This window comes from Hetaerina americana, unplaced genomic scaffold (assembly GCF_022747635.1).
Source record: "Hetaerina americana unplaced genomic scaffold, ioHetAmer1.1.p SCAF_11, whole genome shotgun sequence".
NCBI classification, from domain to species: domain Eukaryota; kingdom Metazoa; phylum Arthropoda; class Insecta; order Odonata; family Calopterygidae; genus Hetaerina; species Hetaerina americana.
Genome location: NW_027286181.1, coordinates 31,651,693 through 31,661,863, shown reverse-complemented (window position 1 = coordinate 31,661,863; position 10,171 = coordinate 31,651,693).

Below are 10,171 nucleotides of genomic sequence, written 5' to 3'. Positions count from 1 at the left end.
CGTGCCCGCCCCTCGCCTAGGAGTCTCCCGCACCACCCCTCATGCCTCCCTCCGCCGCACTCCCGCCTACCCCTGAGCGCGCCGTGGAAAACTCCCCCCTTCTCCCCCCCCGGAACCCCGCCCGTGTGAAGGTCCCAGTTCCGCGCCGTCGTCGTGGGACCAGCAGCGGCGACTGACCGAGTCCTCCTCCCGCGCCTCCCGCCTTCGTCTCCCCGTCGGGCGGGCGCTTCCTTGCCATTCAGACGCCGTTGACACCTCGCCTAGGTCCTCCCACACCCTCTCCCCGCGCGCCCCCTCGTCCCTTTCCTCTGCCTGCCCTCCCTCCCCCGCGCGCACTTTCCGCCCCCGCAAACCTTCTTCTCTCTGCCGCCGCCACCTCCTCCCACCCACACGCCCCGCCCACCGTTCGCCCCTCCCCCTACCCACCCGGTCGACTGCGCTGATAGGGAGGTCAGCCCAAATCAATACACCCGGCGAGGCGACGACCCAGCCGTGGAGGGACCCTCCTCTCGCGACCCCTCCTCCCCTGCCAACAACACGGCTTTCTCTCTGGTTGTCACTATCTTTCTCCCCATTTTCTCTTGTCCTTCCGCCTCTCTCCCGACTTGCATTCCAACTCATCCTCCTAGAGCAAACTCTTCACCCACCCCGCAGCATCGCGCCACCCTCCGCTCCCAATGTCATCATAATATTGCCCGCTCCCGTGCAACCCTCCTTCCGCGCGGGATCGCGTTCGAAATGTTTCGGCTCCCAGACGCGCGCGGCCCAGTTCCAAATCCGTTGCACTCGCGTGGAATTTTCGATGTGGCGATGAGGTCCGCGAAAACTTTCCCCGCGCGTGCTCCCCTCTCCAACGATTTTCCCGCCCCGAAAAATTACTTCGAAGGGGGTGGTGCTTCTCTGTTTATATTTGTTCGGGTTTTTTTTCCTGTGCGAAGCCCCGGGAAAAACCTTGCTTGATCATGTTGACGCGCATAAGCTGGTTCCAAATTCACCCTGTGCGGAATCGGGCTAAGGATATCGACGCGCGGGGAAGATTGTCTCGTTTGTTTATCTTCCTTAGGAGCAACGCTTTCGCCTGGATGGGGTACGCCGGGATTGATCAGCATCGTCGTTACTATTGGCGTTTTATATCACGCCAGAGCCGGTTTCCGTTTTCACTTTTGCATGAGTATGGGGTCAGGGATATCGACGCTAGAGGAATACCGTCTCGTTTGTTTATATCCCCACCGCGCAACGCCGGGGTATGCCGGGATTGGCCATTACCGATGTCAATGTCATCGCTCTATTTTTGTTGTCTAGCTCATTGGGGAACATGTAGGCGAAACTATTAGTTACCCGCGTGTCTTCTTACGTCGTTGTGTGTGTTAAGTTTGGTTTTATTTTTTCCCCATCTTGTCCTAGTTGGTGATGGAGCCTCCATCACTGTCAGTAATTGATTTGACGCCCGCGGGCCCAGGGTAGCGTGGAGTTTTTTTTCTTGAGGGCGGACCTCGGGAAACGCGCGAAAAATCGTTTGATCCGTCGGCGGCCGTGTTCGGAATCGAACGCAAAATTTCCCGCGTCTGCGACCTTGTAGAGCGCGAGGAGCGAACGAGGTGGGGATAACGGGAGGGCGGAGGGAGAGGAGTGGGGTGAAGGGGGAAAGGAACAGGCACCTGCCACCTATTGCATGGGTGGGGCCAGGTATCGAGCGGAGACCCCCCCCCGCTTCCCTCCCTTCTCCTCACCCCCCCTTCTCCTCACCCCCCCTTCGTCCTCCCTCATCCAACACCCTTCCCCTGAACCCCTTCTCTGCCCCCACCCTTCACAACCCGTTACCCCTCTCCGAACCCTCATCCACTCCCCTCCTATCCTACTCTCCGCGGCACCCCCGTTTACCCCCTTGGATCTTCTCGATGACGACATTCGCAGACTATGGGAAAGAAGCGCGGGAAGGGTCGAGGAGGTGGAGGCTGATCGATCAGCAAGACTCTCGATCTATACAGCCATTCACTCGACCAAACGGTTCATTCTCTTCGGGCTGCCGTGTCGGTGGGCGTCCTTCCCTCTTTTAATGCGGCCGTCAACAATCTCACGCTTTGGGACATGTCGCGGCGCGGGTGCAGTGGGCGTGTAAGGGGGAGGGGAGTAGAAAAATGCATATCGGCGCGGCTCTTAAGAGCGGTGGCAAATAATGAGCTCCGTTTCCCCGTTGTTGCTCCGTCTCTTTTTTTTAACAACTTCTTTTTCATTCGGTGTCTGTGCGGAATATTCAGCGCTTACATTTCCACCCCAGTGCGTTCTCCTAGGGTTTCATCCCCCGGCTGCGGGCGGAAGTTTAAAATTTTTCCCCGGGGAATGCCGAAATTATTCGTTCTAATTACCCACCGGCGACTCAATCGTGAACAGAAACGTCGTGACGTTCGTGTATTTGGCGTGGTGAAAATGTTTTCTTTTCCTCAAATTTTATCCGTACAAATTCCGGGTCAGGATGCGAATCTTCGTGAAAAATGTTTTGAAGTCTTTGGGCGGGTTTTGTGGAATTGGTAATTTTCAAGCCAACGGGTCGTTTACGTATAAGAGAGGGACATTGTGTTTAGTGAGCTTTCCATTATGCCACTTCCTCGTGTATTTGTTTTCAAGGGCGTAAAAATTGAAGTTACCTTACGTAGATAACAGCATGCGTTGGCGGAGCGGGTGAGACGAGCCTTTGGGGATAATTTTCCGCCGGTCTTCCGTCAAGCCCGCTCTTATTGAGCGACGACTGCTGAAAGTGTGATGCGGGACGATCCCTCGAAGTGAGTGCTAAACCTAAAGGCTTCGGATCAAAAAATGTCCTCCGTGTTTCGACAGATTGAGCGTTAGCCCTGGGGTTGAAACTTCATTTTTTTTAATGTAACTAGTGAGTTATCGCAATTCTCTTATTTACAATAATTTATAATAGCTAACTGATTTTTGGAAGTCTAATTTTCAAATGGATTTTGCTTTTCTTCTTCGATCGAGCGACTATTTCATGTCATAATGGAGATATTGACGAGGAAAGGAAAATTATTAATTCACGCTGTTCCCACCCACGGAAGTACTGACACTTGTCAAAGGTGGTTGTACAAAGGAATGATGTGATAGGAGAATTGAACATTTCGTTCCGGGAAAAATCTTTCGTTATAAAAATTACTTTTTATATACAGTCTCGTTTAACGGTCGCCTCCAGTTCTCTCATCTGATAAAGAATAATGGATTCTTTCTCTATGTGTCCTTTCCTTAGTTAAAATTGACCCACTGATGCAGATATTTATATTGCTCTCACAGGAAGGTGTGATATGGGTTCGAATCGCTGGGTTATCGATCATGATACAAAAAAATGACTCACCAGGATACTTCCTCTTGTGCTCAGCATCCACTTGGCGGGCTAACGAGAAGTATTTATCCTTAACTTCTTTGACCATATTCTTCCACATCCCTCCTAACCTAAAAGTAAAAAAAAAAGTTTCGATACCATTAGTGACATAATGATTTCGTCATAGTGATCTGTAGTTCAATTAACCGGATTATATATATCTGGCATAACTTATGTGGTATTGTTCCTAAATGCAAAATAAGTTCTATACTTTATACTTATGAAGCAGTGCAATATTATTACTAAGTTTCTCAAAAAACTTTTGTTTTTGCTTAGTGATTTTAAAACTTAAAATTAATCGTTTTTGATGAATCCATTCCATCTTAATACACACTCGCGGAAAAACGCTGAGGAGCAGTGAAATGCAATACTACACGATTTAAATGTATTTAACATGTAAGAAATGGACACCATTATGTATCTTTAACGTATCGTCAAAACGTTTTAAGATCTTTATTCTGGTCTCCATTTCCTCTGTGGTAACTGTAGTATATAGTTACTCAAAGTACACCAAAGAATTTCCTGATTAAAATTAACTCTAAAAATTGTATATATAACGTTTCTTTAATGTATGACACATGTATAGTTAATGAGTGGAAATTATTGCCATTGGTTTGATTATTTTAAACTTACTACCGCCGATCGAGGAACGTCCTTAAAAAATCTTTCATATGAAATTGTGAGGATTTGGGGTGACTGAGCTTAAAATTATCCTTTACATGTCATTGATGCAGGAATCCTAGTATGTATTCCTGCATTATGGATGCCGAAAAGATGTATATAATACACTGTCGTTAATCCTACAGGAACATTAACATTGGACCATCCCCTAATGCAGTTCTAGTTTAGTCTGACGTCAACCCTTACCACAGTGCATATAAGAAACTTGAAGTCGCTTCAATTTTTTTCGAACCAGTAATATACGAAATTAACATGGTCTTTCAGTCAAGTACGGAATAGAGAAGAGGTGTTTGACCATGACAGATTCAGCGCAAAACATAAAGAGTTTCAAGTGTTTTACTGAAAAAGTAAAAGGATTTCGTTTTGTTTCAGCAGTGAGTTAGAAAAATGTCACCCACGGGTAATCGGGTTGAATAAAAAATTCGGGAGCACCACTAATGCAAAAATAGAGTTTTTGTATTTTAATTTCCAATCAATAAAGTTGACAACAAACAATCATTTTAATATCCAACCAACCAAGTTTTCATGCCGGGAAGGGTATATAGCAGTTGGGAGGGGAAGACCACTCGGCTGAAAACAGTAAGTAACTTTGGTGCAGAAGCGGTCGAAATTGGTCAGAGAGGAGATGGAGGGAGAGATGTGGAAGGGCGGGAGCGTCCGGACGTTATGGACATATTATGCGACGTTCCGGCTGCCGACGAAACGTCGAAGTGACTCCCAATGAATACTACGCAAATCGAGGTATCGTTGTACCCAGTTCTTCCAGAGTTGATGTTGTGCATTTATTATTTTCCCTCAAACTTTTCGCAACTGCGGCGAAATTTAGGAACACCCAACCTATTATAGCATATTATCCTTTTAAAGGTTTATATACATGTATACTTCCTATATCTATCCTCACAGTCGATGTCCCGACAACACCTGTACGACATTGCGACGGCTTGAGGGGCTCAGTTCAGATGTGGACAGGCCCGGCATTAGGAGCGAGCGAATGCTCCGCAGGGGAGGTCACTTAAACTTTTTCGCGTATTTTCATTGAAATGTGCGACGTAACTTGTTTTTTAATCGTAGGTGAACTCTGCGTTATTATTTTTAGGATTCCAGCGACTCATAGTCTTTTCCGGGGGTGTTCCGCATAAATCAAGGCTTCGTTAGGAACAGTGGTTCCGTGAGTAGAGAAACTTAACACAATAAGGCTACTGCTATTCACACGGATAGAGAACTCTGCATAATGCCGGACACGGCAAATAAACTGGCCCTAGACTTCTCTTAGTTAATTGATTTGTTTCAATGCGTTCTTTTAACTCGATACGAATTAAAATATTTATTTTTGTTTTTACATGAGTGAAACTAGACAACAAATGGATCACATTACCTATTATCCATTGTGCGCATAGGTAATTTTATTCTTTTGGATGTCGACATTTTTGTTCGATGCTCAAAATTCTAAAGAGGAAAATTATATTGAGAAATACTGCTCTAGACAGAAACTAAAGAAAGTTTCATGCTTGGTTTGGCCAAATGAAATCCAGCCTAGGTCTTTACAAAACACCGGCCGGCCCAGGATGTAGAAGTATGTATATAGTATATATTCCCTCCCTCTACCTTCCCCAGCATTGTCCCTCTCATTACCGACTTCAGCATCCCATTACCTCTCGGGGTCTAAGAGTCAACTTGTATGTAAAATTGTCTTTTCCGAAGGTTATGCATTGGCATTCCTATCATTTGAATGTTACATATGCTATTAACCGAACTAAAATGTGAAAATTGTCCTGTCCTTGCAACTACCTTATGGAGGACACAACTCCAGGAGGCTCCGCACTTTCCAGTGGCGTAGCGTAAACAGTGGGCAGGGAAGCCGACTCTTAGCCGGATGGTTTCGGGTTCAATTTCGGCTCATTCCTTTCCAGAATCCCAGCTTAACCCAAGAAATTCAACTTCCTGGGTACTCTAACCTTTCTCAAGGCCACAGGCTGCATCAAAGTAGGTGCTGCTTTACCTAATTAGAATGAGCGACTTTTCACCTGTCATGGGTTTTTAAAACTCTAACCTCTACCTCAGGCTGGCGATCGCGATTTGCTGGCATCGACTCTCCGTAAACACGATCGGCGCGAGTGTTGAAAACTGTAAGGGAAGCCTTGAGCAATACTGTGTTGTAGAAAAGGGTAGGTTTTTGCTCCTATAAAGGTTGTAAAGTGCTGCAGCATTGGACTCGTAGGTAGTGTCAATAGGTTAGGGAAGGTCTCACTGCACACTAAGCCGTTTGAAACTTTTTACGTCAGGGATGCCGGCTTCCTTCCCTACACCACCTGATGTTTCCCAGAAAGATTTGGTACTAAAAATCACCTAGCCTGGGAAAGTTGCTCAGAGGCTTCACTGGGAATCAAACCCGGGTCCTCCAGTCAGTAGCCCAGGTATACCCACAGAACTAAAACATCCAGTTCAAAGGCGGATACAAGTGAGACTTAACCCTCCCGGGGTAATTTTTTAATTTAATAAAAATTCAGCATTTTTTGTGTATTATTATTTAACTATATGCCCGACACTAATTTTGATTAGGCTGACCATAAAATAATCTAATGTAGAGTGCCTTGCGGTTTTCAAATTTAAATTAATGCGCGGAGTTCCAAATTTATCATTGATTTTCACCTCTTTCTAGGATAAAGGTTATAAAATTATTTTTGTTCATTTATGAATAAGCTAATATCCCCCATCTCTTGGTGGATTTTTAGACCAGACATCGTCCAATAGCTCTTGGTTGTTGACGAGTTTGAAGAAATATCATGCGTAAACTAATGAATCGATTAAAATTAGGGCACGCATCAATGATAAACTTCTGACGCAAGAAGCATAAATCGTAAAAATGAATCATGTAGCCGCGAAATAAATGGTTGCACTTGATGAATCTGGCCCTCACAAGGCAATAAAATCGGTTACGGTAAGAAACTTCTGAATTACCACACCGTCGCCGATCTTAGTATGTCAAGATAAAATTGTTGCTGGTTATTTGGGTGCATAAAAATTAAACTTAATGGGACTAAATATTGCACTAAATCCCCCCGCGAGTGTGGAAACAGAAGATCTCTCAAAGATCAATTTTAAATGCGTGTTTTACGCATCTATTTATTTATGAATATGAATATTTAACTTAGAATTTTCGTACTTACTCTACTAGCGTGTTGAAGATTACGAACTGTATGATGAGAAAAATCAATTATGCTTACTTTCCTGTCGAAGATATTTATGATGACAGGACTAATTAATAACTGATACAATTATAAATAATGGAAACCCCTGAACAAAGAAATATTTCTTTAGTGATGCCCGATTTTCTTCGATAATTATAATAAAAAGATAATTATATTTTTCTATGTTTGTCAAAGAGCGATATTAACATTATTATTACAAATTATGTTCAACGGGTTTCGGTGATGGTTACATTACCGTCCCTAATCGAATGGAATATTTTCCATTCTATTTCCATCCAAATGAACATTGTTTGGTTTGACTGAAATATTCTAAATTTTTAAGAAAATGTGTTTGCTCCATCTTGGTGTTAATTTTAAGTAATTGTAAAGCCAGAGTTCTTGTGTTCATACCCCATTCACAGCGTGGATATTTATGCGAGATCCTTGCATCCTCCCTTGAAAAATTCGTTATCTTCTATCCGGCGCATTATGTTATTTGGCTTGTAAAGACATTTACATGTGACTGATTAAATTTATATTTTCGCGTACTATATTTTTCTATATTTGTCATATTTTCCTCGCCGTCAACGTATTTATTATGCATACGAATAATAATATGATATTAATGCCCGAAAACGTAAATGCCTATTACATTTATTAAAGAAAGGCCACCACGTGATATCATCTATCAAATATACTCTTCATCTGATTCAGTTGAAAGTAAATTGAGTTTATTTAAATTCATTTACGCAAAATTAGTATTTTATTACCAGACTCACTCAATAATAGTCATATGAATGATTTCGCTTTCCTTTATTTGCATGTTTCCACTCATGAATCTGCATCAATAAAAGCCATTATAAAAAAAAACGCTCGCGTTGCGCACGAGAAGGTCCCATTCGGGATTAGGACGGTTGGAAAAATATTAACTGACAATTATCTTTCCCGAAAATGTTCCGAATTTGAGTATTTTCCAAGTAGTTATCTTCTTTTAAGATGGTCTATGAAAAATCTTAATAGCCGTTGAAATTTATGGATTATTCTTCTAACAATCTTTTTGCAATAATAATATTAACAGTTGCCAAAACGGTCGACATTGTCGTCTTCATTTATATTGTCTAATCCCTTTTATTATCTCAGAATGATATATCCAAACGTTTAAAACGGATCTCTTTATGTGTCCAAGTACTTGGTGATCCGAATTAAAGGCGGTAATGGTCCGAGGTCGGAAAGGGCAGCCCATGTTCGCCGTGGGAACTGATAAGGCATGTAATGTTATAGGTTTGATAGTTTGCTGACATTTAAAGTCTAGTGAAGCAGGCAAAATGAAAAATTAGACGCATACATTCGAGTGCCTCTCGTTTTTTATCTACTTTCAATTTAATATATGTGTGGATACAAAAAATGTTACTATTACGTTATTATATCGCGTTTATATTTGATCGAACTCCATAATCAGGAGATTAAAAAAAATAAATAAGAACGTGATATATTTCCATTTCTTGTGGATTCCTTGCGGAATCTTTATTTTGAAATGCGTTATATTTTTAAAGGTTTATATGCCCTTATTATTTAAGATAGCACTGATGGTGTATCTATTTTAATGGGTCGCTGGAAATTTCTGTAGGTGATTTAATTGCGCTCGAACTTAAATGTTTGCGAATAAAGGAAATGTTGATACCATCCTTATGGACCCCAGGGACGGAAATTCGTGGATTGAGAAGTTTTCCGTCTATGCCAAGATTTGCATTGCTCTATTTTTTCTTTCCTTTAGCCTCACTGCATTACCGTGAAAACGGAAAATATGAATTTAATTTGTAATATTGTACTTAATTAAAATTACCTTTTATTTTTCAATCAAATCCCATATTATTGCGTAGATTTTCAAAATCAAAGTAAACTTCCCAAATATTTCTGAGTATCCACCCAATGGGTGGATACTCAGAAATATTTGGGAAGATGGGAGATTGAGCGTATCCACCCAATGGGTGGATACTCTCAATCTGTCATCAATTTCCCTCGAAGCCAAATTCCCTTATTAAAAAATAATTACTTACTACTTCAAATGTACTTTTTCTCATCCAAAACAATTTATGCATCTAAAAATTCATTGAAAAATTTATTTGCAGCACAACAGAAGAATATGCCGGCATCACAGTCAGCTTTACGAGAAGACAACTGCGGAAGAATACTGGCACGGAACTCCGTGAGTAAAAATTAAAACTAAATGTAGCAAAGATTGCATGAAGAGTGAAATAGTTGGTACCATTTGTAGAATAAGCACGATTAATCATTTTAAAATTAGGTAAAATTTAATTTATAAGGTATTCGATACATTATTGCATTACTAACAGTTCATCATAATGCATTAATGTGTACATGCACTCCCGACTGAAACAGTTTTCTTTGCTATTAGCAACATGAGCGCTCAGATGGCGTATTAATATCACATCGAGCGAATTTTATGTAACATTTTAGGGGCATGAAACCCGTGAACTTACAATGAGACATCGAGCTTTATTGGAGTTTACCAAACTTGCATACACTTAGCCTTACCTTACACTTATCTCCTTGTTGCTTTCCCGGGGGTTCTGAATTGCCAATTTCTTCCGCCATTCATTAGCAAAGATCATGAATGCGTTCGGAGGTCTTGGGATCTTTTGAGGGGTAGCTTTACTTCGCGCTGCATTGGCTGTTGGTTAAGACAAGAGTAACGTTTAAAAAATCAAAAACGAAAGATGGTTTTTCTTATAAGTTACAATACTTAAATTTTAGAACAGCAAAAATTAAATTTAAAGCCGTTATGTTACGCGTTTGTCTTTCTCGTAGGACTATTCATATCCTATTTGGTTTTGTCTCCTTTTAAAGTCCTACAATGGCGTAGCCTCAATGTATATCGAATGTGGATCGAGATGCAAAAATA